Genomic DNA, 23538 nt, shown 5'->3' on the forward strand with positions numbered 1-23538 from the left:
TGAATTATTTATAATAAACAACATGGTATAGTTAGACATCTGCGGTGGTGTTGCTGCCTCACAGCAAGAGGTTCTCCTGTTCGATTCTTGGCTGGAGTGCGGGGAGTGCCTTCTGTGTGGAATCTGTATGTCCTCCCCGCTGTTGGGTGGGCGTTCGAAAGACATGCATAAATGGGCATGCCTTCATTGAAGGTTGAACGTCGAGCTGGCACCTCGGCATTTGTGAAAGTCTACTGCCAATCATTAGCGGACTGGAGTTCCGCTGTGGCGACCACTAACCGGGAAAAGCTGAAAGACAAACAACAACAAACAACATTCTAGTAAATGTTGCTCAATGATTTACTTGGTCACTTTCACACACTGGCTATGTGTTCCACATGCAATCTTGATCAATGTCTTTCTGTCAGTATTTTTTTATTTTTATTGATAAGTGCATTTAATAATTGTGATTTTCTTTGCCAGTGTAGCTTATGTTGTGGCTGAAAAGGATCCTGGAACCAGTTCACTTTCCTGGTTACCAAAGTATAAATAAATATGAAATAGAAAAAAGGAGGGGGAACATGACAGAAATAATTAAGGAACTAGTAAAGTACATTTTAAGTCTGCATCATTCATAAGAGAGAAAAATCCTCACACTGTAGGCATTGGGAAGCACCAGACAAAGTTTAGAGTTCTACTACTTGTCACTTGTAAATGTACAGCAACGATTATTTATGTACTGCAGTGAGAGTTTTCACACCTCAGCATGAGAGTATGTGGGAGGGTTTATCAAGTTTGTTAGGACTACAAAAGACTCCTCTTACAAAAAAAAATGTTTTTATCTGCTTTCTTTTGCTGCAAGTAGCTAACAGCTATTTATAGCATAGAACAAGCTCTGGCAGACAAATGAGGGTCAGTCAGGTAAACAAAGCAGCTCTTTTACAGAAGGTGTGTTTAGATGACAGTGCTTCACAGTCCTGCCATTATATTTTAATGGCATGAGAAAACAGCACCACTTCCTTATGTCTAGCACGAGTCATCTAAAGAGGACTTGAAATGTATTCTGGGAAGAAGGAAGGAAAGCAAGAAAATAAGATCACATTACCAAGGCAGGCCCCATCATCCGCCATTTTGAGATAAACACTTTAAAATTGTAAAAGAAGCACTTTTGAGTCATTAAAATAGCTCAAAAACAAAGATATAATGAAAAAAAGTTTTTTTGAGTTCTAAGGTGGAGTTTTCCTTTAATTACTTCAAGCTTGCTTGTGCATACCTATGTTTGTCCTCAGTATCTGAGAACATATAAAACCATATAAACACTAACATTTTCACATAGTATTTCACATGTACTTAAGGATTAACTTCAACTACTTAACCCTTTTAGCAAAAGTAGACGTATTTACTAAAATGCCTTCACATTGCTGTAGTCATCGCAAAAAAACTACAATTACTGTATTTGAATGCAGGCATAGTGGCGCTCTTTGCAGATAATCCCTATGGAACGTACAAACCTTGGTACTATGAATATCACAATAACACCCACTATGTCACAAATAATAAAAAAAAAGCTGAACTAAGCTTAATAGGGTAAGGATGAATTTGAGGTAAACACTAAAGCCAATTAAATATGTTTCTGAAATGTATTAAATAATACATATTTGAATTTCTTATATCATGCATGTGGCTATACAATGGCACTGTAATATTTATTTATTTTTATTTGTTTACCTGGGTAGAGCACTGATCAATCTGACCAATTTTAGTCTCAGCCCGGAGCCAAAAACTGACCAGACATACCAAATACACAAGACTGCAGCAACATATAAGTGAAATAAAGCAGTACAATGGTACAATGGTAGAACAGATGCATAGCAAATCCAATGTATTCATTTTCAGACTAGTATGTACAAAAGTTTCAAAACAATTGAGAACTAATCAGGGAATGCATTAGAGATGCAAAAAAGAGCAAATGATTTTAGTGGCTGAGTTAGAGTGTAGAAGATTTAAAGTAGAATTAAGTGTTGTGAACTGAAGAGTAACAGGTACATTATGCTTGTTTATTTAAATCTGATTTTAGTAGAGAATGGTACTTGGAATAAGAGGAGGAGTCTTTACTTTCTGGTGGAAGGGACTCCTACAGATTGGACCCAAGAAGTGAGAATGCACGGTCAGAGATATTTAGCTTGGATTGTGGGGTCTGTGTTTTAGGGCCTACGTGGTTCACATTTCTTAGATTGTATGTAGGGGTATGTCTTATTAGTTTTGAGTTTAAAGGAGGGAGTGTATGTTAATGTAGGAGTTTGAACAGCTGAGATTGTAGGAGCAGGTCTGCTGTTTGGTTAACTAGTAGACAGTTTATTTTTTAGTGTTATACAGTGGTGTTCATTTCTTGTGTAATAAATCTACATATTTTGTTTTCTACTGTTTAAATAGTGGTGGAGTTTTTAATAGAGGCCGCTTATATAAGATATAATTGTGATATAAAACTATCATGTGGCACTGTTCACATGCAGACAGTTAGATGGACTCCTCAGATTCCTAATTAGGTAGAAAAATTATTTCATACCAGACAGTCTAATTAATTAAAATTCCATCCATAGCTCCCTTTTCACATTTTAGCATATGAGGTTGTGCTGTCACATCAATAGTAACAATCATCCAGAGACAAGGTTCAAACTACTTGGTGGCTAACCCTACTGTGATTGTTTTTACATTACACACACACACACACACACACACACACACACACACACACACACACACACACACACACACACACACACACACACTCCAGTCCATCTACTGCATGCATTTTGGATGTGGGAGGAAACTGGAGCACCAGGAGAAAACCCACTTGACTACAGAGAGAATATACAGACTTCGCACATAAGGCACCCCAGCTGAGAATCAAACCTATAAACCTCTTGATGTGAGCTGACAATACTAATTGCTGTACCACTCTGCTACCATAAATTAATAAAGTTGTTTCAGTTCCTTGACTGAATTACAGTAGTAATGCAGTGAATAGCAAATAAAAAACATGCTATGCAAGCAGAAGTGTATGTTAACGGTCTGGAGTTTAACTATGGGACAGTGTTACAGTAATAGTGAAATTGTATGGTCTTAGAGAGGGACATAGGATGGTAGCCCAAATAAAAAGGCTGAGTGCACACAGAATAAATAATTTGCTTCAAACTAAGTCAACAAAGCAGAAACTGGAGTTACTAGTGGAGTCTGGGGAACGTATTACTGGTAATGGTCTACATTAATGTTCTTAACAGTCACACAGGAGAGAAAATGAGAAGGAGTGTCCCTCTTCAAAATCAAACGACAGGGGTAATGCAGAGGACAAGGTAAAGAGGAGAGAGGGAGACTCAACAAAAGTAATGCAAAACTATGCAGAATATTGCACCCTGAAAAAATTCAGGGATAGAACACATATTGAAAGATGAAATTGTTTTAAAATCTCTTTTTTTTCTACTTTGTTTCTGTCTCTGTGCCTGCTGACCAGTGTACCTCCTTCCTGTTGGTCTTAACCCATTAGTTCTCCTGAAGTGAGTAGCCCAAGCACAGAACTAAGAGCTAACTGAAGGAGCCATTGTCCATGCAACCAGAGAAATGGTTTGTGCCCATGTCAGCATCACACTTTTTGTAAATCCCCCCCAGAGGTTGATGTGAGCACCTGCATTACAGTGGCCACCTGTACCCTCCATCCTCATACATTTGTATACTTTCACACACATGCTGATGAGGGCTACCATCGATGGCTTTGAATGGCTAAGCTCACGTCCCCACTCCTTCCTATTTTTCACTGTAATGTAGGCCTCTATTTGCATGATGGTGCTCAGCCAACCAAAAGCATCTCACCTGTTGCTCATCCGGTCAGGATAAAACAGATGAACAGTTGTGGGTTTGGTTTAAACAGCTTTATTATATACAAACACATCAGGATTGAGGCTTAGTAACTTAAACTTAAATAAACTTATAAGCAGACTGACTACTGCACTCATACATGTTAACACTCTTGCAAATGGAACTGCTGCCTGCACGTGCTCTCTATTTATATGCACGTGCCCTCACTTTGAAATGCTTCTTAAAGTTACAACACACACTCTGTTCTACATCACCTTCCTCTCAGATGGGTGAACTGATGTTGGTTGCTCACTCCCATCTAGTCCTGCCCAAGGTCATCCACAGCTCAGACTACTATTCAAACTCAGGTCATCTGAGTGGTAGTTAAGACTTTATCCTTCTGTGCCATGGAGCCTTACTAAGTTGTTTTAACATATTGAAGAGAAACAAGCAATAGATAGTTACTGTTAGTTCAGTCAGTCTTCTGTTTAACCAGTGCTGATTTTATTTGTTTCAGTTTGTTAACTAGCATATAATACTGGTCACAATAGACATTTTTCAGGCTAAGCCCGGGTAAAAAAAAAATATAACTAAATAAAATGACAAGGGAACAAAGTTGCAATGATATAAAAACAAAGAAACATCTAAATTAAAATAGTAATACATGAACAATTATACTATTGATTTTTGTTTTGTTGACTAGAACTTGTCAGGAACATTCCTAGTCAATTACAGAAAGAAGCAAATACCTAACTTGTTTTAATTTATAGGTTCATAGATTCATAGGAGGTTACTAGGTTAACAGCCCTAGAGCCCTTATAAGTCTAACCTTGTTGTACACTAGTTACCCTTACGGTCTTAGCCATATTATACCTGAGTTACCCCAAATGACCTTGGATAGATGGGCGAGCCTAAGGTCAGCACCAACTACCTCTGTCCATAATGGACATGGGTACCACCCCTGGGGTGAATTTGCACTCCCCATCCAGTTGTCCAGGTTGCACTTGAACATGGTCAGTGAGGAGCTCTGCTTAATGTGAATTGGGAGTCTATTACAAAGGAATGGCAATCTGGGGAGACATATTTGTCTCTCCAGCATGTTCTGCTGATGTCACAGAATAGTTTAAGATCCCTGGAGTGAGTGACTCTTGTCCCATTTAATTTGTGGATGTGCAGCATTTCCATTAGGGCAGGGTCAGAGACCGCCCTGTAGACAAGGCACAATGTACCTCACAGAAGCCTATAAGAGGCAGAGTACAGTGACAGGTCTTTCAGTCTCTCCACGTAACACATGGTTTGGCAGCCTTGACCTTTCCTTGCAAGAAGCCTCTGTAGTCTCTCCAGCTGCTGCAGGTGTCTGGTGAGGTACACACAAAAGGGAGCATTGTACTCAATTAGAGGTCTAATGAGGGTGGGGTACAGGGAGTTATAACATCCTTAGACCTGGATGCGATACCCTTACTTATGAGATGCACAATATATAAGGCTTTCCTTACCACTGTGGCTACATGGTGATCAAAGTTTAGATTTCTATCAACCTGAGTTCCCAAGTCTCACAACACTGGATTTGAGTGTAGGGGTGTTGTCAATACTGTAATTGGCAGGGTATTCCTTTTTGTCAAAGGGGATAATAATATACTTTTTTGCATTTAAAGTCCATGGCTTTGGCACCAGTTGTTTGTCTGTGTTAGCCCCTTCTGTAATATGCTAACATTGCTGGGGGCCCAATGATTGCACCCAATTTGCAATCATCAGTGAACTTGGTAAGCCACCAGCCATCTACTTTGGACTGAACTTCTGAAAAAATAGATTCCAAACAGTAATGGGCCCAGTACAGACCCTTGTTGTATACCAATGGTGACTGGTCTACTGGTAGAGGTGTAGTCCCTGATTTTAACAATGTGATTTCTGTCTGTGAGCCAGCTGGCTACCCATCTAGTGATGTAAAGGTTAACCTCCAGCTGGGCAAGTTTCTCAATGATGCCTGAGTGGGGAATTGTATCAAAAGCTTTGGTGACATTCTCAAAGAAGTCTGCCAAGTTTAACAAGTATGATCTATCCTTAATGAAGCCAAACTGTGTTGAGTCAAGAGTTTGAAGATTGCCTATGTTGTTGTTGATAAGGTCCATGATGATTCTTTCCATGGCCTTGCAAATGAGGCTGGTTAGGCTCATGAGTCTATAGTTCCCAGAGTCGGGTGATGGGCCCCCTTTCTGTAAGGGGAAACATAACAAGTTCTCAGGCTATGGTTAAAGAGAACACCAAATGGTTCCACTAAGTCTTGTTTTATTTACTATTTGTTTTGTTTACTATTAACTAAGCAGCCTGGGATGTTGTCTGGTCCCTTTTTTAATTTCTCCAAATCTTTTGGGTTTCTAATACAGTGATAGGAGTGGACCCCATTCCTAAGTCAAAGTACGATTAAAGTTCATGAAATTAGTATTGTTTCACTCTTTGATATCAGCCAAAAGAGCTCTTCACAGAACCCGTAATGTGCCCAGTAATGACTCCTTCTGCAATTTGTATGGAGTTACATGTATTGGTAGCATATCTAAATATGACTATAGACTTGTTTTTATGAGACCTGTTGCTCCTACTACTATTGGAATTATATGGGTATCTATCTTCTACATTGCTCTAGTTTCTGCTTGCAAATCATGATGTTTTATGACTTTGTGTCTCTCTGTACCCAGGACACTGTAGTCACTGGCTGTGGTGATTTCAATGATCAATGCTACTTTTGTCTTCTTTTCTTGGACCACTATATCTGGTTTTCTAGCATCTATCTTTTGAACTGTTGGCAATTGATGATCCCATGTGATGTAGACTTCATCATTTTCTATGATGCTTTGTGGCTAATGTTTCCAGTATCTTTCAGCTACATCAGTACCATAATGTTTGCACAATCCTCAGTGCAACAGTCTCGCCACATTATTATGCCTTTCAGTATACAGTCCTTCTGCCATTAGTAGGTCGCAACCAGCAACGAGGTGTGCAACTATTTCCAATTCTGTTTCCAATTCTGTTTTACAAAACCTACATTTGTCTGTTTCTTCCACATGTTCAATGTACTTTGTAAACCAATGTGTATGTAGCCCACTATCTTGTGCCGCCAATATTAAGCTTTCATCTCTTGGTTTGAATTTGCCTCTCCTTAACCATTCCTGTGTTCGTTCTTGATCAACATAAGGTTCTTCCAGAAGTTTTCTATACTTACAACTATATTTATACTTTTTCCACATTTCTTGCCTTCTCATCTGGTCCTTCACCTTATGTTCTTTCTTTTGTTTTTTGGCACATTCAGTTGCTGCCTGATTTTTATCTAGTTCTGGTTTGATTTCCATTCCTGCTTGACGCTGATATGCTTCTGCTAAATTAAGCAGAGAAGTCATCTTAGATTTATTCTCCTCATGTTTCAAGACTTTCACTACATTTGGATCTTGTGAGGTCAGCAGATATGTGTGGAGGTCCATGATTGCAGATCTATACATGTAATCAGTTCCAAGGAGCCCCATCCCTCGTTTGGAATGAAGATATGACCTGCTCTCTAGAGATACTAGGGAGGGAACTAGCGTCAGGAATAGTTTGGGGGTACGTCTGCTGGGGACAGGGGGTGAAGTCTGTGCCAAATCTGTCGGCTAGCAGGTTGGCAATTTCCTCAGGTACTGTATGAGTGATACCATCCATAACTAGTTCGGCACATAGCTGGGCATTTCCTTTTAGATTTCTGACATAGATAAAGAATGCCTTTTGGTTATCCTTAGCTAGTGATGCTATTTTAGCTTCATAATTAGACTTAGAGGACTTTACAAAATATCTCATTTGCTTGTTCAAGCTGTGGAGAGATTTTTTTCTCTCCTGAGTCAGTTCACTCTTGCTCTTACACAGCAGTTTCTTCCTTTTGTTATATAACTTATTTATACTTGAAGTCCACCAGGGTGGCTTGTTTTTTCAGAAGGATCTGGTTGTTTTGATCTGGCCAGGTACTGCTGAATCTATGCAGGTGTTTATACAAGGTATTTGTGTACACCTCTGCATAGGAGTCATTGTTGACTTTTTGCAGGGGGTTTGCAACTTTTTATACTACTGCTTAGCAGTACCGATTCAGCAGTACCTGGCCAGATCAAAACCAGACCCTCCTGAAAACACTAGCAACCCTGGTGGACCTCAAGTATAAATTTGGTCAACTTTTTTGAGACAGTCACCAAGGCCATAGACGAGGGGAAGATGATGCACAAGGCCTACCTTGACCTGGCCAAGAACTTCGATAGTATTCCCCACTCAGGTATAATAGATAAACTATCTCAGCTAGGCATCAATCCATATGTTATCAGATGGGTAGCAAACTGGCTCACTGATAGAACCCACCTAGTCGAAATAGGGGAAGCCACCTCAAGTAGTAGACCCATAACAAGCAGTGTACCCCAGGGATCAGTCTTGGGGCCTCTGTGGTTTGCGATATACTTTTCAGAGGTGCGGCCAAATCTAATAGGCTATGGCTGACAAGTTTGCAGATGACTGAAAGCTGGGTGCTGTCATCAATTCTCCTAGTGATGTGGACATCCTCTAAGAGGATCACACCCAAACAAATGACTGGTGCCAGAAACATGGCCTCAAACTGAATGCCAAAAAAATGCATCATCATCCCTTTTGGGGAGAATGATGTCACAATGAGAAGTTCCTGCAAGTACGGCAAGTGCACTGCCCAAAGAATCCTGAATGTAATCAAAAAAACACAAAGGCTAGCACACAAAAATGTAATGTTCCTCAATAATATGTATGTTTATTTAAACATAAATTAGGCAAAACAGACCGTTTTCGGCCCAAAACTAACTAAACCTTCCTCAGTGTTAAAATCATACAACAAAATCAAGCCTAATATACATTGGTGTAATAACACAGCACAACAAACGTCTCGCTGATTGGTTGGCTGTAAGTGTTCATTTAAACCTGGTGAAAATACTCCCCCCAGCTTAATTATCCACTTTGTTTCTTTTTTATTCAATATATCATGCCAACATAATTTATTAGCCCGGTCCCCAACTATTCTGTCAATGATAGTAAACCTAAAAGAGGCTGTAGTGTGAACCAGAGAATGCTTAAATAGCGCATTGCTAAGTCTTTTTAGCCTGATATCACTGAGGTGTTCGGATATCCGTAGCCTCACCGGAGGGTGGTCTGACCGATATAGAAAGCGGAACACGAACAGGTAACCAGGTATATAACCCAATTGTTTCTACAGTTGGACAAAATTCTAATGTCAAAGACCATCCCAGTATTTCTACTTGTAAACTGTTTGGACTTTGCCACCCTGACACAATGAACACAATGACCACATGGATGACACCCCTGCAATAACTCCCTAGTTAAGGTAGTTTGGGATTGTTCTCCCAAAATCAGACCCTGTTTGTAATGATTAAAATACAAACCCATGTTTTTCCTCTATGATAAGAAAAGAGACATCTATCATTATGGAAGCCTGATAACCTTTCATCCGCTAATAGTATATTCCAGTGTTTGTTAACAGTATCTAACAAAACATTGGTATTGCGTCCAAAAGTAGTGATCAATCTGAGTACAGGTTGACCAAGTTGTTGTTTATCCTTATATATCAGAAGGTCATTCCGATTCATGGAAGATGCCAAATTGCTGACAGTGAGTATCGTGCCAGTTTTATATCCCTGGGATTTAAACCTGTTGATGAGGTCCTGTTTATAATGATGGTATTTATCTGGGTGTGAGCAAATTCATCTTATATGAAAGAACTGTGACTTGGGGATGTTGCGTGTAATGTGGGGTGGGTGAAAGCTGGAGGCATGTAATGAGTTATATTGTGGATACTTACGAAAAACCTGAGTATCCAAGGTGTGGTTCAGATTTCTGGTGATTAAAGCATCCAAAAAAGTGATTTGATCAACATTGTAATTGACAGTAAACTGGATAGCCCACTTGTTACTACTGATATATTTCATGAACTCATGCAAATACTCCTCATCAGCTTTCCAAACCATCCAGCAATCATCTAAGTAGTGTCTCCACAATTATCACATTGATAATAAGGCACTAAGCACACAATCAGTCATGAGGGACTTGGGAACCCAGGTTGATAGCAAACTGACTTTTGACCTCTATATTGCCTCCATTGTAAGGAAAGCTTTTTACATGATCCACCTCATTAGTAAGGGTATCTCATCCAGGGAAAAGGTTGTCATAACATCCTTGTATTCTTCCTTTATAAGACCAATTATTGAATACAATGTACCTTTCGGCATGTACCTCACAAAGCACATGCAGCAGCTGGAGAGACTACAGAGATTCCTCACCCAGAGAATCCAGGGCCTCAAACATGTACCCTACACAGATAGGCTAAAAGCTCTGTCCCTCTACTCAGTCTCCTACAGACTCCTCAGAGGTGACCGCTGTCTGGCATACAAAGCAATCTCAGTCCCCACCCTGATGGGACTGCTGCATATCCACAAGTCAAGCTCCACTCGAGTAACCCACACGTGAGACCTCTACCTGGTCTGTGACATCAATAGGACTTGTTGGCGGGACAGATTAGTGTCCCAGAGACTCCTCCTTTTGTGGAATAGAATCCCTCTCCATGTAAAACAGAGTACCTCATTAAACCTTTTAAGCGCAACCTGGATAACTGGATGAAGAACAGAAAATATACCCCTGGGATTCCATCTATGTCCCTGCTGGACAGTGGCATAGGATGCTGACTTGTAGGAATGTGGGCTAAATTTTTGGCTAGGCTTGTAAGGACCTCAGGGCCAATAGTCTAGTAACTTCCTATGATCCTTAGTAGGCTGTAGTTAGCTTTGGAAATTTTTTTTAGTTTTATTGCTCCTGTGGGGATGTCAAGTCTGATAGTTGCTTTGAATGAGACTGATTTAAGGTCTGACCTTACCAGGGAGGCTACCACATGGGGGGGGGGGTGTACTAAGTCTAGGACATTTGAACCCCTTGTGAGGGTCTGAACTATTTGTTCCAGGGCATTTATACTGGCAAAGTCCAAGAAACTCTGGGTGATCATGTTTATACTCATGTATGTCACCCAGTCAATAGAAGGATAGTTGAAATCTCCCATAATGAAAGTGTTTGACTGTATGGTGAGTCATTCCAGTAGGTCCAGGTAGGCAGTATGTTTCTCTTGGCTCATGGTGGGGGACCTATAGCTAACGATGATGTGCTAGGGTAGTTTGCCTATAGTTAGTTGGACCTGGAGTAGCTCAAGAGAATCATACTGTTTAACCAGTCTCGAGGTGTACTTAGCTTTAATGAAGATGGATAGATGGATACACCACTGCCTTTGGTCCTTTCACACTTGTTCTGTTTTTGAGGTCTGAATGTGTGGAAGGCATTGTAGCCTTACATGGCTGGGGTGCTCTCTGTAGCTCTGAACCATGTCTCTATGACTGCACAGATGTCAACATCTTCTAGGAAGAGGAATGCTTCCGGGGTGTGCAGTTTCCTGTTTAGGCTCTTAGCATTAATCAGCATAACCTTGAGTTTGTTATGAGTGGATTTTGTTACACTGGAAATTTTATTTTTTGACATTGTCTAAAAATGGCACAATGGGGGAGGCAAGAGTCTTTTCCAGTATCCGAAAGCCAAAGCAGTGTGGTCTGTCAGCCATGTCCTCACAGGCTGACCGATAGTGGACCCCCCTGGATTGACACCAGAAGCTAAGCCAATTGTTGAAGTCTATCATTTTTTTGTCTGTGTTGTGGCATCATCCTGGGTGAAGGTAGAATGCTGCTTAGAGCTAGAATCATACTTGCCTGGGACACATAATCTGCGAGTTCAGTCATGTCTCACTTCATATAGTCCAGAGAGGTATGTCTCAAGTCATTCACTTCAACATGAGCTATGACACAGTCATAACAGTACTTGCTGTTGAGTGACTTGAGTGCATGCGTGATTTCATGGATTCTAGCACCTGACAGGCAGCTGACTTTAACCTTCTCCTTGTCCAGCCTGGTGAGGGGAACATTTGTGTGTCTCACTATCGAGCCGCCTATGACCAAGACATTTGGTCTTGAGGTCTTTTGCCTTAGAGGCTTATTTGATGAGACACTGGTATGGGTGTTGCTATGTGTAATGGGTTTTGTTTGTGTTTTGGTATGTGAGAGTGGTTTGTACTTGGGAGGTCTCTGATTTTTTGCTAGGCTTTTAGTGAGTACCTCCACGTATGTGGATTTATGTGTCATGACCTTATCTTGTGTGAGTGGAGAGGTGTGTGTGCTGACAACCTGTTTGATGTCCTGTTTGTTGTTTCATGAGAGTATTGATTCCAGTTTCATTATATAATTACATCTCTCACATATTGTATTTGTTTGCTTTAGGAGTAAGTGGTTGTCAGTATACATGAGGCAATTACTACATTGCCTCATGATGCCCATGTCAATCAGGCTGGCCGGAGAAATAGTGGGAAACTGACCATTGTGGCAGGTTAAAACTCTAAGTGCTATTAGGAAGTGGGCAGGTTAGATCAGCTTTTGCTTTTGGATTAACAAGGGGGGCTTATTTTATTGAAGATTAGGGATGAAAAACTGTGGTTACGCTGCTCAGTGCACAACTGAGCTGCCTGCAGTGCAGCAGTGCACAACTGAGCTGCCTGTAGTGCAGCAGGGAAGCTTGGGATGTTTAGGGAAAAAAATTTGTTTCCAGGCATTTGCGTCTATACAGGGTGCCATTAACCCCCCGTTGCATGATGTGCAGCTACTCGCAAATGCAAGACTTAAATATGGGTGAAATTAAACACTTTTAAGCTAATCGACCAATAGGAAATCACACAATGACTCTTCCTCTAGCAATTCCCAGCTCAGACAAGGTTATATCCACACTCTTCTGCCAGAAGGCTGCAGGGGGAGTCTGACTTAATGTAAGATGGCTGGATTAGTGCTCAAGTGTATCAATACAAGCTAAAGACATCAGGTCTGAATCTAGTCTATGCCATCTAAGTAACACTACACTGCAAAACAAGTGGAGATAATGAAGCAGCCACAAACAGTAAAAAAGACAGAAAATAATGCAGAAATTCAATTAAATGCAGTTGAAAAATGCAGATAAAACTCAACATATACTTATTTTCTTGCTTTTTGTTTTGGATGGCTTGGATTCAAGCAGGAACACTCTAGACCTCTGGCAAAGGATACCAAATGTAGAGCAGCTCCAGTTAATTGGAGACTTCTTAAATTAGCACACCTTTGAGATGTCAGAATTGAACTGTACTGATTTTTAAGTTGTCACACTTGAATGTTACTTTTACATGCATTTTTCCAATCGACCAACCCATTCATTAAAGTAGTCAACACTACAACACTTGTGACTTTAAGGATTATGTATACATTAGCTGTAAGCATTTATTCTAAAAGTATTTTTGTAGGTGGGCTATACCTCCCTGCACTCCTTACATGGAGGGCTTTGCCTCCGTACCTCCCTGAACTAAATTTGGTTACTTCTGAGGTTTCACCACCTTGCATTAAAATAATTCCCTTTAGCTCCAAGTTGGTGTTTTTGTAAAGTTAGCATATATATTTTTGGGGGACCATTGCACAGTGATCCCCATATTGGGGTGCAGATGGTGCAGCCCCCTACAATATCATCCCTTTACATTCTTAACAAGTTTAACCATATTTATACTCAGATAGCACTTTCAAAAGCTAAGGAGCTAGATTTTTCTATACTGCAGTTATAATTAGTTGTAGTAAATGGGTCTATATCATTTCTTCGAAGCCCCATTTCACCGAACGCCTATTCATCAAACTTAAAGCATTGAATACCATTTCAGTGAAGAATTACATCATTGAAAAGATTTCTCAGGAAAAAAAATACTTGTCCGCCAGAGTGATTGTAACATAAATTACATTATTTTAAACTCTCCAAGGTAGGGGGCTTGGGAGCAGTGCCCCCCACACCCCTTAATTATATATTCCAACTCAGAGATCACACTACATTGGGGAAAAGGGCAATTTTTTTTACAATGGCCAACTAACTCCCTTCCCAGGAAAAAATTTTGATGATGTAATCCTTCACTGAACTGGTATTCGATGCTTTAAGTTTGCTGAATAGAGGTTCGGCAGATTGGAGCTTTGATGAAATGAAAGGTACCCGTAGTAAATGTATGAGAAGTAGCATGATATATTTAAAGGGTGTGCAGACAAAACGGGAGTTGTAGTTTTGAGCTCTGTACCTGAGTGAAATACTTCTTTGTTGGGTATAACTTAATTTGTACATAACCTAAACAAAAGCTATTTATATGATAAACATCAGTGTTATTATTTAGAAGTCATGAATTTATTTATTTATTTACTATCGATCCCTATTCAGTACTTTGTGTTGTCAGTATGCTGGGTGCTGATCATGAATTTAGCAGAAAGGGAAGGCAATTATGAAGTGACATGTGCTCAGTTATTTCCATGTGGTAAATCAGTACAGGGCAATAGCATGAAAAGCTTGTTGGGGAAAAGGGGAGGACTTAAGCACCTTTGACATCAGAGCCTTCTTTGATCACCATGAAAATCTTTCTGCCTTGAACAACTTATTATTCAAGGTATCTCTTCAACCTAGTCTGATTTTATTCCTGCCCCATTTGGCCCATCACTGAAAGCAATGCCCCTCTTGGTATGTTCCTGTCTAAGCATCTAAATCAGTTTAAGAGACCTCAACATTTCTCCACCAAAATGATCTTCGGCTTCAGTACCCATTGCTACTCTGATAGACTAAAAGCCCCATCCCTCTATTCACTGTCAGACTCCTGAGGGGGTGACTTTTGTTTAGCCTTTTGTGATATGAATGACCCGGCACTCTTTGAACTCCTTCACCTAAACAGAAGCAAACACCTGCTGTTGAGACATAAACCTTTATTACCACATCAACATAACCATATGGCACAGCAGGTACCTAGCCCAATGTATTCCCCATTTGTGAAGCAGAGTACTTTCATAATAACCCAACAAGCAGTCTGTGGATGATCACAAATGTTTACCTGGAATATGTATGGAAAATATGATTAATGGGGAGCATTATTTAGTCTCCCATCCATACTGGGTTATGTGACTAACATTCTCAGCGGTCTATCTATCTATCTATCTATCTATCTATCTATCTATCTATCTATCTATCTATCTATCTACTTGGAGTCTATCTAAAGTGAATATTCTAGAGGAAAAATAATGTTCTCACTATAATTTAGTTGCCTTCTGTGTGTTTATTTAGGGACACGTGACTTACTCTTGATCCCTTGTCTGGTGATCAGAACCCTCCTTTAACATATTTACAGGTGTGTGGTATCCTACCGTTTACTGATGGAGAGAAGGAATGACACACACTTTATTCACCTTAACACTGGTCGACAATTCCACTGCCTGAAACTGAGACCTAAGTAGCATTTTATATATTTACATACTGCCATTCCAAAGGCTTAACCCTAACCATGTTAGCCTACCTGACCAAGACGTTTGCAACATTTCTTATACGGACTTCACTGAAAATTAGTTTTATTGTTGGATATTCCTGGTTAACAAAGTAATAAATCAGTTATAGTCACAACCTTAAAAATATATATGCCTTCTGAAAGATGTGTCTTATTTGCTGATTAATGCTGCTCATTAATTCATTTAACATACTTAATGGGAACTGTGCAATATTAAATTGGTCATGAAATAGGTGAACTGAAGTTAAGATGGGTGACCAGTTCTTACCGCTATCAAATGCAGCAAACAAAACTTCCTTGGTACCCTCCTAATGCCTCTTACACACTTTACATTACTGAGTATTGTAATTACTTGAAGGTGTCAGTGACTTCCCTAACATAATAAAAGACATATTTTTTTAGGTTTTAAACAGTTCCTCCCTTTGTACTTTAATGCCAGATAATACAAACAGCTATGTTTTCATATCTGTATACTGCTTTAACAAATATATCAACTATCCTCAGAAGTTTTTCTGAACTACGGTTATTTTATTGCATTGTACCTTACAATACTATGGCTTTGATTATAGACAAAGCAGTAAACTATAATGAGAAGTACACATATACTAAATTTTGCTTAAATAAAAGACCAGATTTGAGACTGTCACTAGAATCTTATAGCAGTTGTGGTGGAAATGGAGACACAAAACTTTGGCCTGCACTGAACTGTGAACTATAACTTCTAATAATATTTTTAATACTGAACAAGATAACACAACAGTAAATGCTCTGAACTTATCAATATCTGCACTTAATGCTTTCAGGAAAAGAAAGAGTTGACTTAACCCCTGCATGCTACTAACAGTTTTAAATATATATGAAAACTTCCAAACATCTACTCCCTTACAATCTCCTGCAACAATACATTTTTGCATAAAAGATTTATCAAGTCATAAGATGACCTTATATTTGTGAAAAGGTTCTGGGTAGCATTATAGGTTCATAGGTTCATAGGTATATACAAGGTTAAGGACCACAAGGGCCTTTTTAAGCCCTGCCACGCATCCCAAATGTATCCAACAAGTTTGGTGTCCTATAGATTATGTTTAGGGGTATGTGTAATGCAACAGTATTTGTGGTAAAACATTTACAGGTTGCCTCTATCCATGAGAGACACAGGTGACAGAAAAGGCATATATTTCTGATTTTCCATCCACTGGTCCAAGCTGTACTTGAATAAGGTCAGGAAAGAACTGTGCTGCAAATAGATGGGAAGCCTGTTCCAGAGAAGGGGTATTCTCTGTGACACATACCTACTCCTCCAACATGTTCTAGTTATGTTGCAAGCAATGCGTAAGTCCCTGGATCAGGTAGTGCAATGCGATTTGTTTTGCAGATATGTAAGAGGTCCATCAGAGCAGGATCCTGGGATGCCTTGTATGCCAGACATAGCTAACCCCTCAGCAGTTTGTAGGAGACAGAGTATAGGGATAAGGCTTTGAGGGGATCTGCATAGGACATGCTATGAGCTCCCTGTATTGTTCTTCTGAGGAACCTCTGTGGACATTCCAATTGTTGCATGTACTCGGTCAGGTTCATACCGAAGAGGCATTGTACTCAATGATGGGTATGATGAGGACTGAGTAGACTGGAACAATGACCTCCTTGGACCAAGATGCCATACCTTTGCTTATAAGTTGAGCAACATAGAATGATTTCCTCACTACCTTAGACACATGTTGGTCAAAAGCCAAGTTACTGTCTACATACATCTCCAAATTACTGACTACTGGGTCTGCTCTTAGGGGTGTGTTATCAATGAGGTAGTTTCCTTGAGAACCCGACTTCTCTAAGGGTGATGATATACATTTCCTGGCAGTGAGTTTTGAACCCTGTCTATGGCACCAGTTATTTGTGTGTATTAGTCCTTCCTGGAGGGCAATAGTGTAAAATTGGGGTCTATATCTAATTTTGTGAATTTGTTTACAATGTCGGAGTGGGGTATTATATCCAAGGTCTTGGTCAGGTCAGGATAGGCAGTATGCACCATTTTGCCTTTGTGCATTGTCTTGGTGACCTTCTTAAAGAAGTCTACCAGACTGAGTAGGCATGATCTTACTGTGTCAAAACCAAACAGGCCTGGATCCAGTGTTTGGAGGTTTCCAGTATCATTATTAATTATTTTCACGATAATTCTTTCCATGGTTTTGCATATGAGACTAGTTGGACTAATGGGTCTGTTTCTTCTGGGGTCTGTAGAAAGCCCACCTTTCTTGCACAGGGTTGATTGTTGCAGTTCTACATTCACATGGCACTAAGCCTGCCTGGAGGCCATCACCATTAAATAGTCACTCATGATATTTAGGAGGTATCCTGAGATATTATTGGTACCTATTAATGTGGTGTTCTTGGTTTTGGACAGTGCGTTTAGGACCTGTTCCCTAATGATGGTTGGGAGTTATATGTGATGGTATTTCTAGAAAAGTGACCAAGGGAGAGTGGTGGGGTGGGGTGGAAAAACTGGAGCTGAATTTGTTGGCCAGTAGATTTGCTATATCGTTTGGCTCTGTGTAGGTGGCTCCATTAACAAATAGCTCTGCACATTGTTGTTCATGGCCTTTGAGATTATGGACATACAGCAGCTAAACAAAGCCTTGTCTTGGCTTGGGAAGCTATTTTAACCTCAAAATTGACTTTAGTAGACATGTCCTATATAGATAGGCTATAAGCCGTGTCCCTTTACTTGGTTTCATACAAACTGCTCAGAGGTGACCTGTGTCTGGCATACAAGGCCATCTCAGACCCAGCCTTGGTGGAGTTGCTGCATATCCATAAGTCAAAATCCACTATGTCAACCCGCATGCAAGGCCCAAACCTGGTCTGTGATATTAATAGAACTTGTTGGGAGTATAGATTTGTGTCCCAGAGACTCCCCATCTGTGGAATAGACTCCCTCTCCATGTTAAGCAGAGTACCTCTCTAGCCCTCCTTTATTGGAACCTGGACAACTGGATGGAAAACAGAAAATACACCCCTGGAATCCCACCTGTGTCCCTGCTGGACAGGGGAAACAGGTGCTGACTTTGTGGGAACATGGACGCAATTCTTGGCTAGGCTTATAAGGGCCTCTGGGCCATTAGCCTAGTATCATCCTATGAACCTATGATTTGCCCTCTAAGTTGTTTATTTAGAGTGATGAGAGATTTTGTCTCCTAATGGGCATTGCAATTCCTGATTTTTGCAAATACTTTCTTCCTTATGTTGTAGAGCCTGTTGATGTTTGGATTCCACATGAGTGACTTGTTTTTTTGAGTGTGTTCTGATCTTATTTCTGTCTGGTAGGTACAGCTGCCTTTGTGCATCTATTAACATGATTGTATAGAGTATCTGTGAAAAATTCCTCATGGGCAACTGTGTTCTCAGAGTTTGGTGAGGGAAGCTTAAAGTTTTGTGTTAGTAATAGAATGTTTGCCTTAGAATAGTTTCTAAATGCTATTGAGGTAGCTGGAGTCAAGTTTTTTTTTTTTTAATTTCAAAGGTGGCAGCTTTATGATGCAACCTTACCAGGCAGGACATTACATGGAGTAATTACATTATATTCAGTGTTCTCCCATGTTAGAGAGGACTAGGTCCAGTATGTTTGCTCCCCTTGTAGGCATGTAGACTATTTGCTCCCCTAGTTGATATATGGACTATCTGATGCAGGGTGTTAGTGTTTACAAAATCCAGGAATTTCTGGGCCTGCAGGTTTGAGGTTGTGTATGATTCCCTGTTTATAGGGAATAGTTAAAGTTGCTCATGAATATGGTATTGGGTTAAATGGTGAGTGTCACCAGTAAGTTTAAATATGAGTTATGGGTTTCCTGGGTGATAGAGGGGGACCTACAGTCAGCATGGATATGGGATGGGACTTTGCCTATAGTATTCCAGACGTGGAGAAGCTCAAACTCATCATCCTGTTTGACCAGTCTTGAGGTGAGTTTGTTACTGATGTAGATTGAAACACCTCCACCTTTAGTCCCTGCCTGTGCAGTAACTGGCCTGAATGTGTGGTAGGCATTGTAGTTTTGCACTGCTGGGGTGCTTTTTGTGGATTTAAACCATATCTTGGTTACAGTACAGATGTCTGCATTTTCCATGGTGTGCCATCACAAAAGCTAATGACAAGGTGGTTGGGCGGAGGACATGTAGTGTCAATTAAGACCCCAGTCTCAGTAGCAAGGCAAATGATCTTCACTACAGCTGTTGCAGACTGTTGTAGTGGTAGTTTGCATACAATTGATAATCACAGAGGCACTGTCCACTGCTGCTGTTTAACAGTATTGTAAGGCATTGGCTTGTGAGAGTGCTCCTTTAAATGGAAAAATGAAAGAGGTGTCTCTCCCCCTCCCCACTGCACAAGTTCATTGCCTGGTTTGTCTGTGCTTAAAGCAAGCGCTGTCAGGGTCTATATCAAATACTTTATTAGAAATGTACATGCATGTCTTTGGAAGAAGAAGACATGATGGAAGCATTCACATATCATAAAGGGAATCAATGCATGCAAATTATACATATAGGTAAGTAAAGCAGTTATCAGACTCTTTTTGTATTATGATCTGTATCACATGGACGATGGTAAATGATGCAAAAAGTATATATATATATATATATATATATATATATATATATATATATATATACACACACACACACACACACACACACACACACACACACACACACACACACACACACAAGTTAGAGTAACCCATTAGATTCTTTTTAGGAGGAAACTGGAAATGCCTGGGGAAAACATGCAGACACAGGTACAATATGCAAATTCTGAATACTCTTGCTGTATAACATCAGTAAGGCTGGCTGACTCTTCATTGCATTTTGCCAGAAATAATGTTACAAAGACAACTGAAAACAGAAAACTGCAAACACCCACCATTTACTTTTATTTCATTAACAATCACATTGCACAAATAATCAGGTATAGCATGCATAATTAGATATGAAACAGCCAGAAGGGTACCTAGGATGGCAAGAAGGGAGTAGCCACCCAGGTGCAAGATGCTAGGGGGCACATTCAGCAGATCCATTTTTTTTTTGTTTAATTTTTTACTCCACACATAAAAGTTAGGGTGGGCAGAAGAGCATGAGGGCTTTAGGACCTGAAGCTCCTCATTAGGTAGGAAGGAGTACCAGATCATGGAACAGATTGTTTTAGCTCCTTAACTTAGCATTGAGGGTGGCCAGATCAGAGAGTGGCAATGGGTGCCAAATCAGGGAGCTGCAGCTGAGGAAACAGCATTCTATATCAGTAAGGAATTATTCACCCATTTAGAAAAATGCAAAGAGTTAGCAGTCTCTACCAGAATGAGGTATCATGGGAAATTCAGAAATAAAAAAACACCCTGGTGATCCACCACCATAAATAAATGCTATAACAAAGGAAAGAAACTACTTAAATTATATAGGAGATTCAAAATTCATCTTCTCAAGGAAAATATTGCAAGTATTATAAAAAAGTGAAAATTCTATCAGATCCACTTGAAATGGCCTGTGAAGAAAAAGATAATTATAAATCCTTCTTTAGCTATGTTAGAAAACTAAGAAACCAGACCCCACAGCATTGCTCTGAACTTACAATGAATCTTCCTATTCCAACCCATTAGACATTGCCAATATCCTTGTTGACAAATTTAATGCCAACTTTTACCCATGCAACTGCTATCCTAAATCTTAAAATGCCTGAATCCCTCACTCATTGAATTATCTCTAAAATTATTTACTGAAAGTGCTAACCAAGACCAAAAATGCATCCTCCATGGGACCTGAAAATATGCCCGGTTGCTTAATTAATAGTGTTAAACATGCTGTTGCAGACCATCTCCTTAAATTGTTTCACCTAAGTTTAGCTATTGGTTTTGCCCCTTATGAGTGTCATACTGAAGTGTTGATGTCCCTCAATATGGTTGGTCTTACAACTAATCCCTGTTTCTCAAACATTGTCTCTAATTCCGTCTCCAAAATGTCCCCTCTTGCTTTCTCTTTTTATCCCCCTCACTGAAACCTACCTTTCCTTCCCCTCCCCTCTTACCCTCTCCACTTTCAAACAACCCCTCAATTTTTACTTCATTTGTTCTTTAGTACGTCTGTCAGTCTATAACCAGTCTGTTCTGACAATTACTCTATGCTCTCTATTTCCCAGCAATGCTTCCACAGCATTACTTTCATCCACTTTTTTTAGTTTGCTACCTCTCTAACCTATTAATTTCACTTCTCTCCTGTACCTCTCCAAGCCCACATGTCATCCACTTTGTCTCAATCTTGCAATCTTTCTTTTCCATCAGCACAATTTCCATGTCACATCTACTATCAGTGCTACTACTGCTGTTAACTAACATTTACCTTTATTCACCACATGCTAGACCCTAACTGGCTGGCTTATGTTTTTTCACTCCAAATCTAGTCCTGAAATTTTTACCTACTTATCTGAAAATCTTATCTACAGCTATTCAAGATATTAATTGTAATTATTTGCTATTTTGATGTTTCAAATGCAATTATACATCTGTTGTATTTTTACACTGCCACCTTTTGTTGTTGTTCTTTTTCCTTACTTTGTATGAGTATGTCTTCAAACATTTTGTATATATTATTGTACTCTACTACTAGTAAGTTTTTTAGGCTAAGGCTATGTGTACCCCCATTCTATATTACTTGATTATTGACATTTTATTGTTTGTCATGTTAATTGTTGGAGGTTTTCTCCCCATGCCTCCATTGAAAAGGGGCTAATTATTCTCAGCCCAGTGGATAATTCCCATAAATAAATGTAAAATAAAATAAAAAATAAATAAATAAATAAATTACAGACATATCAGCCTTACAAACCTCATCTGCAAAGCCATGGAACACATTATAACTGACCTCATAAACTACTGTCTCAAGAATCTCATCAGACTTGACCCACAAGAATTTGGCTTTGTAAAGGGTAGATGCTGTCTACTGAATTTGGTAAATTTCTTTGAAAAGATTATGGAGGCTATAGATGGAGGCCATATGGTACACACAGAGTATCTAGACCTGACCAAGGCCTTCAACATTATCACCCATGCTGGCATTATATAGAAGCAAAACACTTTAAAAATCAACCCATGCGTGGTACGATAGCTAGAACCCATACAGTTCAAGTTGCAGACGCCTTATCAAAAAGTATGCAAGTGACCAGCAATGTCCCTCAGGCCTTCATGTTGGGGCCTTTCCTTTTTGGCATTTATTTCTCAGATCTCCAAGCAGACAGACAAGACCTGCGGCTAACAACGTTTGCAGACAACTGCAATCTGGGGGTTATTGTTAAATCACCATCTGATACCCAAAATATTCTAGAATGAACTTTCCCTAATAAACTCTTGGTGTACTGAACCTAAATGCTAAAACGTTGAGTATCATCATTTTTGTTACACGAACCCATCCCCCATCGTACTGTATAGACAAACACCACTACAAAAAGGAAATGTATTCAGGGATGTACGAACCTGAGTTGATGCTTCTTTCTTTTAACCATCATGTGACAATAGTTGTCAGAAAATCCTTTGCCAAATGAATATCATACATTTCTAAAGAGGTAATCCCTCCCTTATTCTCAACATTGAGTAGACCATTTACCTAGTACAAAACCACTTTGGAATGCATCTCACTAAAGATATTAGACAATTATAAAGAGCCCAAAGGGACCTAAAGTCCCTAAGCTACCAAGAGAAACTGGAAGCTCTTTCCCTTTATTCAATGTCTTATAGACTTTTGAGGGAAAATCTCTGTTTTACTTATCACTACATTAGAGGCACAGTTGTTCTGGGCCTCCTTTATCTCCACAAGTCCAATTACTCCATCAGTACTAGAACCGGGGACCTAAATTTTCACCAGTAGATACATAAAGCACAGCAGAGGGATAGGTGTATAACCCAGTGCTTCTCAAACCATTGGAAAAAAACTGCCTCTGCATGGTAAATTGTGCAACTCACTATCTTCCTTTAAACATAACCTACATGACTGGCAAGGTGTAAACTGTCATAAGACTCAATAATCTTGGAATATCTATGGAATTATTAATCACATAACTTACAAATAGTCATGTACATTTACATCACACATATAAAAAATTAGCAGAAATTGAACTTATCTCATTTCATTATTTCTGCGTGTGTATCATCCACTGCAAGCTTTTGATGATAAATTTAAAACCACACCTGTGTTGGCAGCAAAGATGGATATGACCCTGTCTGTGACCCAGG

Source organism: Protopterus annectens, chromosome 6.part0 (assembly GCF_019279795.1).
Source record: "Protopterus annectens isolate FY-2018-M chromosome 6.part0, PAN1.0, whole genome shotgun sequence".
In the NCBI taxonomy this organism is placed as follows: Eukaryota; Metazoa; Chordata; order Ceratodontiformes; family Protopteridae; genus Protopterus; species Protopterus annectens.